General features: G+C 41.4%; 1 non-coding gene across 1 annotated transcript; it reads right to left on the bottom strand.

Moving 5' to 3' along the window:
* Positions 1 to 1,829: 1,829 nt before the first annotated feature.
* Trnan-guu lies at positions 1,830 to 1,903 on the bottom strand. Its single transcript has one exon. It is a non-coding gene; the product is annotated as a tRNA-Asn (tRNA).
* Between the last annotated feature and the right edge of the window lie 14,987 nt (positions 1,904 to 16,890).

The raw sequence follows: 16,890 nt of genomic DNA, 5'->3' as shown, positions 1-16,890 counted from the left end.
TCCCTCACTCTCGCCACTTTCTCACTTCCATAATTCCACCTATGCCTTCACCCCACATCTACACCTTAACTCACTCTTCCACCCCACACCCACACCTCTAACCCACTCTTCCACCCCAAACCCACACCTCTCACTCACGCCTCCATCCCACACACCCACATCTTCACTCCACACCTCTCACCCCTTTCATCCACGTTCTCACATTTCTTTTATTCACACTCCCAGCCCACTCACTCTGACTCAGGTAACATAATAATAAACTATTAGATTATATTCAATTAATGTTGCCACGAAAACGCAAGACTGAAAAGTCATATATGTTTCTTACTTATGTGATGAATCAAGGTTGGGGTTCCTCAGGGTTCTGTACGAAGACCTTCTCATATTTTTAATACATTAATTACCTTTCAGTTACAATCGATTGTTCAACCCACAGCAGAAGACTCGGCAATTCATAGATCCTTCACTCTGACTGTCCCAGTCTCACGAAATGAAATTTTGAATGCCAGAGAACAGACAGAGAGAAATATATCTCACTCATAGCTTAGTTGGGTACATCCAACTTGTTTCATTCAGTGTTGCCAAAACCAGATAAATAATATGTAGTAAGAAGCGTAATAAAGCATAAGTTAACAAAAAGTTTTGCCACCATCATCCCACAACACTGCCTACCATAACAAACTTCACCAGAACTTTTGCCAAAACTGTTTCAGTGAAGCTTGGACTTAGGTTCAGAGCCAAGTTCTACTTCACTGATGAGAAGTTGATAATCATTTATGTAAGTCAGGTTCGCTCTCAGGTGTAATACTGCTGGCATCTGCCGGCTAGGTGTGAGTAGGGGCACCTCACCTCTTTTAATAACCATAATGACCTTACAAGAATATTCCCACCATTGCACATTCACGGGAATATCTCATTAACTCCCCAATTGTATACATACTTCCACAGGCAGTGTTGTGATGAGCTACACTCGATAACATCACTACCAAGCCACGTACCCACCACAGGTACACGAGGGCACCTGGGAGGGTAATTACTTTTAAGTTGATATTCCACCTCACAGAACCTCTGCCTACCAAAACTCATTTGTACCCTGGACGTCGACTCTACAGAACTTCCCGCCTCAGAGTGTATTTCCTGTGTCATACAACCTCAATCAGTTCATATAATTCCACTTTAAATATTTCCAGTTTTTATCAAGGGGACGAAGGCTTTGGTGAATTCATTTAACAACAACACCTGTCTCATCTCTCCCAATGTTATATATATATATATATATATATATATATATATATATATATATATATATATATATATATATATATATATATATATATATATATATATATATATATATATATATATATATATATATATATAACTGAATTATGACACAGTTGAAAGCAGAGTGTATTTATTTTAATCAGAGATAGAATCAGTTTTCTTATTAAGACATAATGATGATAACTTTGTATAAGTTGTTCACTCAAGCATATCTTATCAGTACAGTACGCTGTAATTATCGCACTTGATGGACAAGAATATATAATATGAACACTTGGTGACCCCGTGACCTGCCTTTCGGGTAATGTAGTTCAGGATAAATAATTGTACATCCTGGTATGTCTACACTATTACAACAACCTACAGTTACCTAACTTATTGTGAATGACCACCTGATGAGGCCTGGTCCCTCCCTGACACACACCACCAGATGAAACCAGGTGCTGGTCTTCTTCCATGTTTTCTGGAGACTCATGTTGATGTTCCCGTTTTATGTTGCATGGTAAATGATGTTCCTCCTCTTCTATAAAGACACTAAAAGTGCTCGCCCCCGGGTGGGCTCGAACCACCAACCTTTCGGTTAACAGCCGAACGCGCTAACCAATTGTGCCACGGAGGCTTGAATACAGTGTGGAGGTTACTGGGTATAATTCAGCATTCTCGGTTTTTATCAAAGTTAATTTCGCATATATCACCTCTTTACCCCCTTCTCTCTCACTCTAACCTTTCTCTTGCCTCTCACAATTATATATTTCGCTCTCTCCTCCTTTCCCTCACATTTTCACCTAATTTACCTACACCCCCAACCCTCAGGCCTCTCTCCCATCACCCTCCCTCTCACCTAGGATCACCACACACACACACACACACACACACACACACACACACACACACACACACACACACACACACACACACACACACACACACACACACACACACACACACACACACACACACACACACACACACACACACACACACACACACACACACACACACACACACTACTTCAACTACTTAATAAAGATGAATTAGATTACTAAGGTTATACTAAATGAATTACACGTATCCCCCCCCCACCCCCAAATAAAAAAGCTTATGAGACATATCTATTTTTTTTTTAGGTTCAGTCATATTCAAAAGTAAAAGTAAAATGACTGAAATTCTACCAAAGTTTAATAATTACAAGGGAGAAGATAACAAGTTGAGGTCTTTTAATATCACGTCATGGTTAGGCAGGTGATGAGGGTGTGGTGATGGCGGCAGTGTTGTGTGAGGCGAAGGGGATAGATCACACAGATATCTGGAGCCTTTCTGAGGATGGTGAGTATCATAACAGTGCCTGCGACCTCTACTAACAGTAACTACGACCCTTACTAACAGTGCCAACGACCTCTACTAACAGTAACTACGACCCTTACTAACAGTGCCAACGACCTCTACTAACAGTGCCTACGACCCTTATTAACAGTGCCATCGACCCCTATTAACAGTGCCAACGACCCTTACTAACAGTGCCAACGACCTCTACTAACAGTGCCTACGACCCTTACTAACAGTGCCTACGACCCTTACTAACAGTGCCTACGACCCATACTAACAGTGCCTACAACCCTTACTAACAGTGCCTACGACCCATATTAACAGTGCCTACGACCATTGGCTACGACCGCACACACGAGACCTGTCACAGATAACGTCAACACACACACACACACTCACACACAGGTCCTTGACACCTCCACTCACTCAATCTAGGTTATGATTGTTTAGAAATTCATATCATTAAATTGCTCCCTTGTAACCAGCGACGTGAGAGGGCATATAACTCACTCATGTTGCTCTATGACACCAAGATAGACAGATGAGGATGACAGTTCAGGTGAATAGTGTTCTTATTTACAACCTAAGAATCTGTAACACCTCTAAGCTCTGAATTCCTTTTTATTTTTCATCTTATGGCGTCACAAGTGTACTGAGACTCGACCTTAAACAGAGGCGTTCGTGGATTTATATATAAGATATGTAACCTAGGTATTTTTTCCATCTTATGCCGCCTAAACTGGACAGGGACTCTACCCATATTTAATAGCCTCTTAACCCACCTTAACCTATCTTAATCTTCTGTAATTTATTTATCCTAACCCAACTTATCTGCCCTAACCTATCTAACCTTACCCTAACCTGAACACAATCTAACCTACAGTGAGCAAGAGTGTCTAACCTAACCTAACCTAACCTAACCTCTAACCTTACCCTAACCTGAACACAATCTAACCTACAGTGAGCAAGAGTGTCTAACCTAACCTAACCTAACCTAACCTAACAGGGCATCAAGTCTTATAAGAAGTAAAATCTGAATTGGTGGGACATACTCAATAGGATTTTAACCAATGGAATATTTTACGAGGGAATTTCTTCGATGTTATATTAGTCAAGAGGAATTATCCCAAAGAGACTTGTGAGCTCAAAGAGATATTCCCTCAACCACATATAGAAAAGTCATATCTGGAAGGGGTCAGTGACGTCATAAGAGGAAGAAGAAAAAAAAATGGATGGTAGAGAGAGAGGAGAAACTCGTGTCTTGCCGAGGGTGACGCAGGAGGCAGTGAACCCTGGTGGTGGGCGGCGCAACCTTACCCCCCCCCCCCTCCCCACCTAACAAGATTTTGGCTTCTCTAGTTAGCAAGACCTAGCCAATGGTGCTTCATAACCCTGGCAGTTGAAGGACCTTAAAAATCTTCTAGCTATAGTGGGTGAAGCACTTAAAAGACCTATTGAACGATGCTTAAGGTAGATGATGCACCTAACCATGGTAAATGAAGCACCTGAAACCTATAACCCTGGCAGTAGAAACACCTATAACCCTGGCAGTAGAAGCACCTATAACCCTGGCAGTAGAAGCACCTATAACCCTGGCAGTAGAAGCACCTATAACCCTGGCAGTAGAAGCACCTATAACCCTGGCAGTAGAAGCACCTATAACCCTGGCAGTAGAAGCACCTATAACCCTGGCAGTAGAAGCACCTATAACCCTGGCAGAAGCACCTATAACCTGGCAGTGCAGAAACACCTGTAACCCTGGCAGAAGCACCTATAACCCTGGCAGTGAAAACACACCTGTAACCTGGCACACTATGCCTATAGCCTGGCAGGTAGAAAACACCTATAACCCTGGCAGTAGTAGAAACACCTCATAACCTATAGCCTGGCAGTGAAGGCAACCTGGCGGTGAAACACCTGGCACCCACCAGCGGTAACCTATAAGCCTGGCAGTAGAGCACCTATAACCCTGGCAGTAACACCTATAACCCTGGCAGGCAGAAGCACCTATAGCCTGGCAGTAGAAGCACCTATAACCCCTGGCAGTAGAAACACCATAACCCTGGCAGTAGAAGTGGGAAGCACCTATAACCCTGCAGTAGAAACACTCTATAACCCTGGCAGTAGAAGTGCCATGCAACCCTGGCAGTAGAAACACCTATAACCCTGGCAGTAGAAGCACCTATAACCCTGGCAGTAGAAACACCTGTAACCCTGGCAGTAGAAGCACCTGTAACCCTGGCAGTAGAAGCACCTATAACCCTGGCAGTAGAAGCACCTTATAACCCTGGCGGTGCAGAAGCACCTATAACCCTGGCAGTGAGAAGCACCTATAACCCTGGCAGTAGAAACACCTATAAGCCTAAGTAGAAGCACCTATAGCCCCTGGCAGTGAGCACCTATAACCCTGGCGGTGAAGCGCCTGTAACCCTGGCGGTGGGAAGCACCTGTAACCCTACAATCCCTGCAGTAGGAAGCACCTGCCTAACCCTGGCAGTGAGAGCACCTGTAGCCCCTGGCCATAACCCTGGCACGCCTGGCCCTGGCGGTAGAAGCACTGTAACCCCTGGCGGTAGAGCACCTGTAACCCTGGCGGTGAAGCACCTGTAACCTGGCGGTAGAAACACCTATAACCTGACGGTAAAACACTGCCTATAACCCTGGCGGTAGAAGCACCTATAACCTGGCAGTAGAAGCACCTATAACCCTGGCGGTAGAAGCACCTATAACCCTGGCGGTAGAAGCACCACCGCCGCCCAAGTTAAAGCACCTATAACCCTGACGTTAGCAGCCTCTATAACCCTGGCGGTGAAGCCCTATAACCCTGGCAGTAGAAGCCTCTATAACCCTGGCGGTAGAAAGCACCTATAACCCTGGCAGTAGAAAGCACCTATAACCCTGGCAGTAGAGAAGCACCTATAACTGGCAGAAGTGAGAAGCACCTATAACCCTGGCGATGAAGCACCTATAACCCTGGCCTGCAGTAGCGGTAAAGCACCTACTATAACCCTGGTGGCAGAAGCACCTATAACCCTGGCAGTAGAAGCACTATAACCTGGCGGTAGAAGCACCTTCCTGGCGGTGAAGCACCTATAATAACCCTGGCAGTAGAAACACCTATAACCCCTGGCACCCTGGCGGTAGTAACCTGGCACCCTAGATTTGCAACCCTGGCAGTAGAAGCAGCACTCCATAACCCTGGCAGTAGAAGCACGTATAACCCTGGCAGTAGAAGCACCTATAATCCCCAGCAGTAGAAGCACCCATAACCCCTGGCAGTAGAAGCCTCTATGCAAGGCACTATAACCCCTGGCCCACTCATGGCAGTAGAAGTGGCAGTAGAAGCACCTATAAAGCACCTATAACCCTGCGGTAGAAGCACCTATAACCCTGGAAGCACCCGCCAGTGAAAACACCTATAACCCTGGCAGTAGAAGCACTGGCTGGCGGTGGAGAAGCACCTATAACCCTGGCAGAGCACATATAACCCCTGGCAGTTATAACTCCTGGCAGTAGAAGCACCTATAACCCTGGCAGAAGCACCTATAACCCCAAGTAGTAGAAACACCTATAAACTTGGCAGTAGAAGCACGTACAATCCCTGGCAGTAGAAGCACCTATAACCCTGGCAGTAGAAGCACCTATAACCTGGCAGTAGGAAGCACCTATAACCCTGGTAGTAGAAGCAGTAGAACTATAACCCTGGCAGTAGAAGCACCTATAACCCCTGGCAGTGGCAGTAGAAGTAATCTATAATCACCCCAAGTAGTAGGCAACCTGGGCAGTAGAAGCACCTATAACCCTGGCAGTAGAAGCACCTATAACCCTGGCAGAAGCACCTATAACCCCTGGCAGTAGAAGCACCATAACCCTGGCAGTAGAAGCACCTATAATAACCCTGAGTAGAAGCAGTAGAAGCACCTATAACCCTGGCAGTAGAGCAATAGCCCTGGCAGGCCGTGTATAACCCTGCAGTAGAAGCACTGGCGGTATAACCCTGGTAGCCCTAATTTATAACCCTGGCAGTAGAACACCTATAACCCTGGCAGTAGAAGCACCTATAACCCTGGCAGTAGAAGCACCTATAACCCTGGCAGTAGAAACACCTATAACCCTGGCAGTAGAAGCACCTATAACCCTGGCAGTAGAAGCACGTATAACCCTGGCAGTAGAAGCACCTATAACCCTGGCAGTAGAAGCACCTATAACCCTGGCAGTAGAAGCACCTATAACCCTGGCAGTAGAAGCACCTATAACCCTGGCAGTAGAAGCACCTATAACCCTGGCAGTAGAAGCACCTTAAAACAGAAGAACAACAACAACCTTACCAACACAAACCACAAGTATGTTATTCTCAACCCTAAACCCTCCTCCATCTCAAGTGAAAGGCAGAATACAGGTGAATGAACGCAGGAGAGGCGGCGGGGAACACTCATCACTTATTTCACATTTCGCCTTGTTCTAAATAACGTTATTCTCAGTACTGAACACACGAGGATTTCTTGCAAAGGCGAAATATGCAAATTGAGTTATTCTGTATAATATTGAGTTGACAGGTACGGTGTACAACTCTGGGGAGGGGAGTAGTGACCTCTCAAAGAGAAGCAATTTAGTTTTAGTAAATACACGTGAGTATATAACGTGTTGAGAAATGCTTATAATAATAATAATAATAACAATAATAATAATAATAATAATAATAATAATAATAATAATAATAATAATAATAATAATAATAATAATAACAATAACAATAATAATAATAATAATAATAATAATAATAATAATAATAATAATAATAATAATAATAATAATAATAATAATAATAATAATAATAATAAATAAAATAGTAGCACTACCGGTAGTAGTAAAAGCAGTAGTAGTAGTAGTATGCATGAGGCATGACGAAGTAAGGGATCTCACAGCTATTATTAAGGAAATTTGCCATAATGTCACGGTGGAACCGACCCTCCTTCCATTGGACAGTGAGAATCTCCATCATAGGACTTCAAAAACATCCATCGAAACCCATGTGGACGTCAGCGAACCTTCTTTGACAAAAGGATTTTCGACCCCATAGCCGCATGTCACCGTAACCTAACTCTCGATGCTGCACACAAGAGGAACGAGAATGACAGAATAAGGTGTATGGGGAGAGATTCAGAATGTTGATCAAGGCAGCATCAATTTTCTGGTGTTCACAACCTCTGGCGGGATGGGACCAAGTGCAAGATGTTTCTATGCAAGACTGGCCGAGGTGTTATCTGAACAGAAGCAGCAGCCCAGAAGTTACGCTGCAGCCTGGTTGAGATGTCGACTGTCCTTCTCTTTGCTTAGGTTTGTATTGCTTCGCCGCAGGGAAGCGAGATCTTCGGCCCTAAAATCGACAACGGTCGCAGATATTGACTATGGGGCAACAGTCACTGAATGCCGCATAGATCTGCTAATTAACTAACTCAACATAGCTAGGGTAGCTACTATTGTAATAGGATATTTAATTTTAAGGTAATAAAATGGCGGTGAAGGTGTGGCTATTGGGGGAGGCTGGAGGCCACCAATAAAAAAAGTAGTAGTTAGTAACAAAGCAGAAGGACTATATGCTAAAAGGGAAATGTGCAGTGAACACTCTTCTCTCTCTCGAGTAAATATACACACCAATAAAAATATACACAAACATTAAATAAATCATACATAACACACGGTCACAGCAACACAAAATGAAACATTTCTGGACTCAACAGACAAATATAATCAAAGGACAGTGAACCTCATTACAGCTATCACAGGAATACATCAAAGACACACACACACACACACACACACACACACACACTGTATGTATGTATGTGTGTGTGTGTGTGTGTATGTGTGTGTGTGTCTTTGATGTAAGTAATGAAAAGAACACTGTATCCTTAGCAAGCAAAAACATTCACAGATATGTAAACAATAACATACATACATACATACATAAATACATACATACATACATACATTACAATACAAGCAATTAATTAGAGGAAATATGAGGAAGAAGAACAAGTTTGGTGGCAGCAGGGAAAGGGACAGTGAACTTGAGATTCGGAACAGCCACCACCTCTACCACCAAGGTTCCTGAAGGTTAAACCCACCTGACTGATGCTAGTGACCCTTCAGGTAGGTCCTCCTTACACCTGTTGTTGGTGCCTTTCTCTTGTTGCTATCTTTACTATTATTCTCATCTTCTTCTTGTTTTTATCATTCTTCTCTTGCTGCTGTTTCTATCATTATTCTCTGATTTGTTATCTTATTTCGTCTCTATCATTCTTTACTCTAACATTCTTCATTAATTTGTTATCTTCCACTATCATTCATCCTTCTCGTTGCCTGTTTTCCTTCTCCTCTCTCATCTCTTATCATTCTTCTCTATCATTCCTCTCCGTCTCTACCATTCTTCTATCCCATTGTCCTTAATCATTCTTCTCTCTCGTCTCTTCCCTTCTCTCTCGTCTCTTCCCATTCTCCTCTCAACTTTTTCTCCTCCTCTTCTAGCTCCATCTTGTCATTTATTCCTGGTAGGGTTATTTATTCTAGGGAGTTCATGACATCCACATTCTCTAAGGCTGATTAAGAGATATTCCCTATTGCTTATTCATATTTATTGCCCTTTGTTGTGGTCTGCCATTCTTCTCCCCTCCCCCCCCCCCTTCCCTTCTCCTCCCTCATTCCTATCGTTTACTGCTTTTGTTTTTGTTTTTCATCGTTTTATTATACTCCTTTTGGGTTCATACTTATCCTTCTGTGTGTGTGTGTGTGTGTGTGTGTGTGTGTGTGTGTGTGTGTGTGTGTGTGTGTGTGTGTGTGTGTGTGTGTGTACAGACTGTTGTTGTTGTTAACCTAAGTTAAATTTTTTTCCAATACTCATGTTGTTCTTACTACTCTTCCTTGATCATTATCTCCCTCCTCCTCCTCCTCCTACCTCTTCCTACCTCTTCCTCCTCCTCCTCCCCCCCCCCCTCGTTATATCATCCCCTTAAGGACTAACATTCAGGTATCATGAAGGTTGATGTACATACCTGTGTGGGGGCAAATGTTATTGAACCTACAGGACAGGTGCTTAGATTACCTTTGTTGTTGTTGATGATGATGTTCTTGTTAGTGTTGTTGTTGTTGTTGTTGTTGTTGTTGTTATTGTTGTTGTTTATTCTCGTTAAAGCTCTCATCACATTCCTCCGGTTTTTATTGCTACTTATCCTTCACCAGTTATCCTCTCTCTCTCTCTCTCTCTCTCTCTCTCTCTCTCTCTCTCTCTCTCTCTCTCTCTCTCTCTCTCTCTCCTCCAGGACCCATAAAGGTTAAATTCCTGTGGTAAATGCTATTGACCTTTGAGGGGTTGGCTCTTGTTGATACTGATGTGCTTCTTCCTACTCTCTCTCTCTCTCTCTCTCTCTCTCTCTCTCTCTCTCTCTCTCTCTCTCTCTCTCTCTACGTTTGGATACACACACACACACACATATGTAGGTAAGGTACATACACATACTATAGAGATACAGGCACATACATACAGGTCAACATACATATACATACAGAAATACATAGACACATACAGATAGACACAGAGTTACACAAGACAAAAACACCTGTGAGCTTAACGGGTAATGCTAATGAACTAACAAGTGGTTCCTGTTGTTACTGTTGTCTCTCTCCTGTTGTTACTGTTGTCTCTCTCCTGTTGTTACTGTTGTCTCTCTCCTGTTGTCATTGTTGTCTCTCTCCTGTTGTTACTGTTGTCTCTTGTTGTTACTGTTGTCTCCCCTCTGTTGTGTCTTACTGTTTTTTCTCCTGTTGTTACTGTTGTCTCTCTCCTGTTGTTACTGTTGTCACTCCTGTTATCTCCTGTTGTTGTTCCTCAATTCTCTTCTCTTGCTTATTATACCGTTATCTCCTGTTGCTTGTTTTACTCTTTTCTCCTGTTTTAATTCCACTCTTCTCTCCCGTTGCTTCTTCTCTCATTACTCCTTCTATTATTCTCTTTTATTACTGATTCTTTTATTTCCTTTACTTTATTACCAGTCTTTCTTTATCTTATTTATTTATTTTTATTCTTCCTTCTTCTCTTGTGGCTCCTACTTTATTGCATTTTCTCTTGTGTATTCAGGATCATCTTATTTTTTGTTCATCGTTTATTTTCATTCCCTGTTCTTCCTTCTTCTTCTTATAATTCCTGATTTATCTTAGTTTATGTTTTATTTTCTATTCTCTTGTGGTTCCCCGTTTATCTTCCCTCCCTCTTTGTACAGTATTTCGTAATGCCACTTTAGGTTAAGTCCTCAAGTGGTGATGCTTTTGTCCTTACTGGTTCTTCTTGTTCTTCTATTCTATCTTTTACTCTTCTTTTAATTCTCCTTCTACTCTTCTATCGTCTTCTTCTTCATCCCCATCTTCTCTTCTCCTTCTTCTTCCACTTATTTTCTTATTATTATTATTTATCATCTACTCTTTCATATTCTATTTCTTCTCTCTTACTCTCTACTGCTGTAAAATTATCACCACTCACCCCATATACTTCTAACTCTCATTTTTATTAACCATTTCTCTCTTATTCCTTATTTACTATACACAACATTACTCAGGGCGCTTACGAGGGTCAAATTCCTGTGACCGATGTTGTTGACCTTATGCTCAGTTCTCTTGTTTGCTCTCTGTTGACATTTACTGTTTCTTCTTCTCCTCCTGTTTTCTCCTTTCACTTTCTCTTTTTTTCTCTCTCTCTCTGTGTATCGTTATTCTTTACTTTCTCCATTTGACTGATTTTAATAATGTGGTGTTTATAATTTTTGCTTTTTCTTTTGTTTTCTTTATTGTTATTACTGTTATTATCATTTCTCCTTCTATGCCATTCACTTCCTCTTATTTTTCTCTCTTTATCGTGTTTTTATTATTTATTGTTATTATCGTTATTCCTTTTCATTCTCTTATATCCACTTTCTCTTTTTTTTATATCAATTATCTTATGAACTATTAATCTATTGTACAGGTTTAATGAAGAAAATATACCTGTGGATTATAGACTTTAAATGCCATTGTTGTTGTTGTTGCTGTTGATAGGCCCTGCTATTATCGGTGTCTCTTCTCATTCTCTTCCATTCACGTTCTCTTCATCATCATCACCATAATCATAATCACCACCATCATCAGGTGGTTGTATTGTTGTACCTGACGTTTATTACTACTACTGCTGTTCCTATTGTTTCTCTTCCTCTTTTCCCTTTCCTTACTTCCACTGTTTATCATCCCTTATGGCTCTTCCTTTACATTTCATAAAAACTATATATATATATATATATATATATATATATATATATATATATATATATATATATATATATATATATATATATATATATACTGTATATACTGTATATACTGTATAGTCTTTATGAAACGTAAAGGAAGAGCCATATATATTTCCTTTCAGCTTATGTTATTGACCTCTGATGCTGTTATTGTTGTTGTTGTTGTGATGTTATTGGTGGCTGTAACACACACACACACACACACACACACACACACATGGAAGGCCCATGTAAACAACACAATCAAGGCAGCCTCGTACCGACTCTACATGCTACGACGACTCAGGTCACTTGGGACACCCACACCAGAGCTGAGGACCATATACAACGCATTTATTCTCCCCAAATTAACGTAAGCGTCACCAGCCTGGTCGTCTTCTCTCAACTCAACCCAACGTCAGCTAGAGAAGGTACAGAGAGAGAGCCTGTAGAATCATGCTCGGCGCAGACTACTCCGGTTACAACAACGCTCTCTCCACCCTGGAAATGCCATCCCTCAGTGACCTCCACCACCAAGCACTAGCAGGATTTGGCAGTGGGTTACTGCACCACCCTCGTTATCGCCACCTCCCGCCACCGGCAGTTCCCCTCCCACCTCGCGCAGTCCGCCACTACAACAAAATACAGCCCATAAGGGCCCGCACTGATAGATATAGAACAGCACCATCCCATCTATTGTTAAAATAATAAATAGCCCCTGGTTTATGTACTGTACAGCCCTGTAAATGTATTGAACGTATATTATTATGTCTAAATCACATGTAAGTTTGTATATTTTCAGCCACCGGCTACAATTCTATTAATAAACCGTTTATTATTATTATTTTTATTATTATTATTACACATACACACACACAGTGAGAAAAGTGTTACAGGAGGGTGAGTGAGAAGAGAGAGAGAGAGAATACAATAGGAGGGTAAGAGTGAGTGAGTGGGAGAGGAGTCAGTGAGTGGGAGGGTGAGTGGCCGGAGCCCTGCAGTACGCTCACCTCTGGAGGACGCTCACCTCAGCCCTCCTCCTCTGCCTCCTCCTCCACATTCTCTCCATTCTTCGACTCCTCCCTCCTCCTCCTCTTCCACATTCTCTCCATTCTTCGACTCCTCCCTCCTCCTCCTCTTCCACATTCTTCGATTCCTCCCTCCTCCTTTTCCTCTATTCTTCTACTTCTCTTCCTCGTCTTTCTTCTTCTTACCTATTCTTCACTTTTTCCTCTTCTTCCTCCTTTCATTCTTATTCCCCACTACCACCAATTCCCTCTCCCCTTCCTCCTCTACCTCCTCCTCTTCTTCCTACACCACCTCCTATCTACCTACTCCTCCTCCTCTTTCTCTCCCTTCTCCTCCCTCTCTTCTACCTACTCCTCCTCCTCTTTCTCTCCCTTCTCCTCCCCCTCTTCTACTTACTCCTCCTCCACCTACCACTACCCCCCGCTACTAGGGTGAATGACTCAAGCAAGGTTGTTGTTGAACGAGTCACTGCTAGGGTGAGTGAAGGTCGTTGCTAGGGTGAATGAGGGTCGTTGCTAGGGTGAGTGAAGGTCGTTGCTAGGGTGAATGAGGGTCGTTGCTAGGGTGAGTGAAGGTCGTTGCTAGGGTGAGTGAAGGTAGTTGCTAGGGTGAAAGAACAGGATGAAGGGAAGATATAAAGTTACCTCTGAGATAATTCCAGCTAGGGTGAGAGCATTTCCTAGGTTGAAATGTTGAGCATAATTACCATCTTTTAGACATTTATCATCAATAACCAACAATCACGGACAGAAATTCATTGTCTTTGTGGTTGTCGTATAACACAGCTTGTTAATAAATTGTTTAAGAAAAAAGTAGAACAAACACACAAACCTTATAAATAAATATAAATAACCTAATAACTAATTTATACAGATACAGATAACTTAAAATAATTAAATATCCATGATTAACTACAGTAATTAATTTCACACATATGGTATCAATAACTCTTACTAAACTACGATAAATTATCCAATAATTTTTTTACAAACATGTAGATAAATAATTTACATAATCACTACGTCAACGAATTTACACCGAAACTACAATGGTAAATTATTCACACAGTTGTTACCAGATGTGTTCATTCATGTGCTCGTTTTTGCTTACATTTTTCAGGCGTGTTGTGGATGGCAGGGCTCCCAACACAACAACTGCATGTGTAATTATATCATATTATAACGTACAAGCTGTGTACACGCTCTGGCTGGTGTGTTCCGGCAGCGTTGGTGTAGTGTGTGTGTATGAAGTGTATGTATGTATGGAGAGAGAGAGAGAGAGAGAGAGAGAGAGAGAGAGAGAGAGAGAGAGAGAGAGAGAGAGAGGGAGAGAGAGAGAGAGAGAGAGGGAGAGAGAGAGAGAGAGAGAGAGAGGCAGCAGTGACCCTCTTGACCATCAACACACACACACACACACACACACACACACACACACACACACACACACACACACACACACACACACACACACACCTAATATTAACCATGGGAAGCAGAAAGATACTTCTAAAGATTTCAGTTTCCTCACGTCATCCAAACTGGAAAGAGGAGGGAAGAGGGGGAGGAGGGAGAGGGAGATGGAATGAAAGGGAGGGAGGGAGAACAAGAAGAGGGAGGAGGAGTAGAGGAGGAGGAGGGTCACTCACCCCTACACTCCCCTCCACTCAACCGACCCTCCCTACCTCCCTCCCTACTTCCCCCCCTCCCAACTTTCACTGACAACACCATATGTATATCATTTCTGCTTATTATCGTTCTTACTTCATTTATCTCTTCTTTCTTTCATTCCTATTTCTTCTTTTGTATATTTATCCTTTGTTTCCATGACACATGAGTAACGTAGAGCCTCCTGGCAGATCACTGTGAGTACCCCCTTGGCATTTGCCTTATAGGTCATCACTACTTGATGTAAGGTGAAGATACTAAATTTCAGCTGGCTCTCTCTCTCTCTCTCTCTCTCTGTGTTTGTCCGGGGGAAGGAGAGGGAGTTGGAGTGGGGAGGGGTGAGGGGAGGGAAGGGGTGAGGGGAGGAAGGGAGGAGAAAAGGAGAAGAAGTGAGGTGAGGAAAGAGGCGAGGAAATGAAGGAAGGAGAGGTAGGTGGGATAGGAGGGGAACAGAAAGGAGAATAAGAGATAAAAAAGGAAATGAGATGAGAAATAGGGGAAAGAAAGGCAATCGTGAGAGAGAGAAGAGAGAGAGAGAGAGAGAGAGAGAGAGAGAGAGAGAGAGAGAGAGAGAGAGAGAGAGAGAGAGAGAGAGAGAGAGAGAGAGAGAGAGAGAGAGAGAGAGAGAGAAAACCCCTCAACTTCCAAAACCATATCACTTTTACATCACACACACACACACACACACGTCTCAGCCTTGACATAAATGAGTCTCCTAACTTTTTGTCTCAATTTGACCAAAGGGAGAAAATAGTGCCTCACCCCCCCCTCTACCTCTCTTCCCCCACCACTACCACCTTCCCTCCCCACCACATCCTCATCCCCTCCCCAAATCTCCTCCTCGCCTCCCCAGTATAAATGAACTGGTCATTGAGCCAGTGAATGAACTCCCCTTTCCAGTGTAAACAGAGAAGGTGGCGAGGGAGTGTGATAACTGGTGATCTTAATGACAAGGAAGAGTGAGGAGGAGTAAGGAGTAGGGAGGAGTAGGGAGTACAAAATAGGGAGGGGGAGTGCAGATAGGAACGTTCTTTCATTAGGGGTCAAAGGATTTATCTGGCCTGATTGAGAGAGAGAGAGAGAGAGAGAGCTGTTTCTGGTGACGACTCGCTATGCTGCTCGCCTTGAACGGGAGGTAAGAGAGTGCCCAATAAACTAGCCCCCCCCCTACCCCCACCCCTCCTCCTCGCTGCGTGGGGGCCAAATCAGAATCAGTGACTCTGAATCTCTCGTGACTTTGAATTACTGATCGAATAGATTTGAAAAAGAAATAAAAACCATATCATAAATATAATAAAATAAGTTTTGTCGTTAATTTTTTTCGCTAAAACAAATGAATAATAAAATAATTGAACAATATACAAGACACACAATGAAACTTTTTATTTTATTTTAATTCATAGTAAAATAAATGGATAAAAGATTAGAGTGAAAATACTGTATCTTAAAATATTCTGTACATTTTTTGACAAAAATATGAAACAAATAAATACCGGTAAAAAAAATAAGAAATACAGTAAAAGAAATAAATAAATGTAGTTAAATAAAACATTCATCTTTAATATTATACCAATAAAAAAATATAAATATAATAATATAAAACATTTTCTTTCAATTGATTAAAAATAAAAATAATAATAACTAACAAAAATTATAAAGTAAATCAAAGATCTACTAAGAATCTTTTTTTTTAATTTAAAATACAGTTAATTAAATTAAACTCGGCTAAAATATAAATAAAAACAAACAAAAAATTATTAAGAAAACAAAATATATAAAATAAAATTCTGGACTTAAATAAAATATAAAACAAATTAACAAAAACAAAAATAATAATTACAACCATAAAATATTTATCGACTTAAATTCCTAACAAAAAAAAATAAAAATAATAATAATACATAAAATAAAAACAATATAAAACAATAAAGAAAAGGAAAAAAAAGATTAACAAAAACGTATGAAACAAAATCCTTGAACGGTAGTGTGACACATTGAACACGTTACTCCCTCGCCGAATAAAATATTTAATAGATTTCAATTTAAACTTTTCTTTCGCATTGAAATAACGAAGAATTTTGTTGTTTGTTGTAAATAATTATACAGGTCATCATTTCTTCAGCCATTCCATTTCCATCTCTCTATTTCGCCATATTTTTATTTCTTAACCATTCCTCCATTCTCAACCATTTCTCAACTATTTCTTATTATCCCCATTTCTCAATTATTTCTTCCTTCATTTCATTTCTCATTTCCCAGCTATTTTCTTCTTTTAA

Source organism: Homarus americanus, unplaced genomic scaffold (genome assembly GCF_018991925.1).
Source record: "Homarus americanus isolate GMGI-L3 unplaced genomic scaffold, GMGI_Hamer_2.0 scaffold50924, whole genome shotgun sequence".
Taxonomy (NCBI): Eukaryota; Metazoa; Arthropoda; class Malacostraca; order Decapoda; family Nephropidae; genus Homarus; species Homarus americanus.
The sequence above is the reverse complement of the archived record's forward strand: the minus strand, read 5'-3'. Positions and strand labels throughout refer to the sequence as shown.